Consider the following 2,663-nt stretch of genomic DNA (forward strand, 5'->3'; position numbering starts at 1 on the left):
GTGGTCTGCTGTTTGGTTTATCCGCTCAAATCATATATGTTAGTATTGCTTAATAATGCTAATTCATAAAAACATATGACATGAAATTTGCATTTCCCAGGGAGCTCTCTCTCATTCATCCTTGATTTATCACCCTGTGCATAAACTCATTTCTTTTTGGTCTTGTTGGGAAAACAGTAGAAAGGGCTGTCTATGCCACACTTAACACGAATGTCCCCAGTCAGTGTTCCTCAGGCAGGATCCTACAAAAAAACCTAAGCTCTGCAGCTGCCTCTGGGCTGCTTCCCTGGACTCAAGCTCTGATCTGACCGTTGTATTTCCTTGTGGGAAAATCATGCTCCTGCTCGATCATAAAGTAAATCATAGTCCTGTGTACCACTTCACTGTCAATTCCAAGAATGATGCATGGGCTCTTCCTGTTGGCAAGTGTGCGGTATCCTCAGCACCTTTCACCACGGTGTCTGTGGGAAGGTGCCAGTGGTGCTGTTTTCACATGGTGCAGACTGATTCTGACATTCTGTAGTAATGACTTGTTTTCAAGTCCATTTCTGGTCACCTCTGCCTCTATATTATATGTAGAATGTGCTGTTATCAGGACAAAATGCATGCCATCTCTGATGTCACAAACCACATGTCACACTAATTTCAAATTAATGTCTTGATTGATTGTGTCTCTGTAGGGATGACGCTGAATCTTTGGCTTCTTTTCTCAGTCTTCAAGTGTAAAACAATTGCTCTTATTGCACAATTACTTTATGCCTTAGCAACACTACCCTCACTGTGGCCACAGATTCTGTTTAAAAGTTGCATAAATCACCTCCTGGCTGATGTCTTCAGCCTCTCCAAAGCTCAGTGAACGCTGCAGAAGAGGGTGTGTGAAATTGTCAGAGCCTATAAGGAGGAGTGGAATATGTAGATTCTGTCTAACATTACTGCAGCCAACTTGAATTCAGATTGCTAGGAGTATTCCAGAATAATCATAGCTACATTTTCCCACTTACTCTCCTGCAAACTACAAATAGACAATCCATAGAGAGCTGTGTGGAGCTCTATAGTAGGACTCATGCTTCAGGAGTGAGCCTCAACTGGTGCCAGGATAACCAAATGTCAGAGTGAGAGACCTATATGTCTGCACCTATAGAGACCTCTGTGACCTAGACTGTGGAAGGCTCACTGCTGCTGTCACCCAGGCCCATGCTTCTGTACTTTCCGGAAAGTATGTCTTGTATAGCCCTATGTCTGTCTGGTTTTAATTCTTCCATCTTGTGATCTCATGCTGCAGCATCTCATACACTAGGGTAGGTTGTTCTAGGAGAAAATTCTCAGAAAACAAATATCATCATGAGAGCTATAAGTACTTCATCTTTACCAGAAATACAAGGTTTTCTAAATGATCACAGACTGCACTGAACAGAGAACAATTTAAGGAACAGAATTTTTCAGTTCAGAATTTTTGTGAAATACTTGCCATGTCCTCCTTCACCTTGTTGTTTTTTCTGTTCTGAACATTGCAAATTAATTTAGACCCTTGTTGCAAGTTAAATTGGAGCCAACTCTAGGCTCACAGTTGTCCTCTATTCACAACCAACATTTGATTTCTCTCTAATTCCACTACCAATGTCCCAGATTATTGTACCTACTCAAAAGGAACAGAGAGAGAATTGACTCATATGTTTACCCCAACACACACTCTTTCAGCTTTCCAACCACCAACCCTTCTATTTTTTCAGTACCATATTCAATAAAGTCCCATGTTGAACACTTATAACTTTGGCTTCTTGTGACATGGCTTTGCCTAAGTAGAGATAGTTTAACTGTTAGGTTGCCCAAGTTCCTGGTCAAAATGAATCCAAGAGTGCTTTTGAAAAATAGAAACTGCGCTTCTTGGACCCCTCAGAAATCTTATCCCAAACAATAGTGTCCTTTTATCTTAATGACCAGCAGTCCCTTTGTAAAAAAAAAAAAAAATCTGGTATATCTAGTTTCATACAAAGCATGCTATTGGACTTTAGACACAGTGTAAGGAACAGTAGTCTATTTTAATACCTCACTTCCACCAATAGACAGGTCATCTGAACCAAAAATAATCAAAGAAACAAAAGAATTAAATGGCATCATATATTACACAAACTTAACAGATTTCTAGACAATATCCTATTCAAGCACGAAGGAAATATGTTCTACTCAACAGCCTATAGAACTGTCTCTATAATAAATAACATACTAGAATACAAAACAATAATAGAGAAAAATTGAAATGGCTCTGTGTATTCTATATGACCACATTGGAATAAAGGTTAAAATCAACAGCAAAAGAATGTCTAGGAGCACAGGGTCCTCAATGAAGGAGCTAGAGAAAGTACCCAAAGAGCTGAAGGGATTTGCAGCTTGATAGAAGGAACAACAATATGAACTAACCAGAGCTCCCAGGGACTAAACCAGCAATCAAAGAAAACACATGGTGGGACTCATGTCTCTAGCTGCATATGTAGCAGAGGATGGCCTAGTCAGTCATCAATGGGCGGGGGGAGAGGCCCTTCGTCCTGTGAAGGTTCTATGCCCCAGTATAGGGAAATGCCAGGGCCAGGATGCAGGAGTGGATGGATTGGGAAATGGGGGAGGGGGAAGGGAATAGGGGATTTTTGGAAGGGAAACTAGGAAAG

Source organism: Mus pahari, chromosome 15 (assembly GCF_900095145.1).
Source record: "Mus pahari chromosome 15, PAHARI_EIJ_v1.1, whole genome shotgun sequence".
Lineage (NCBI taxonomy): Eukaryota > Metazoa > Chordata > Mammalia > Rodentia > Muridae > Mus > Mus pahari.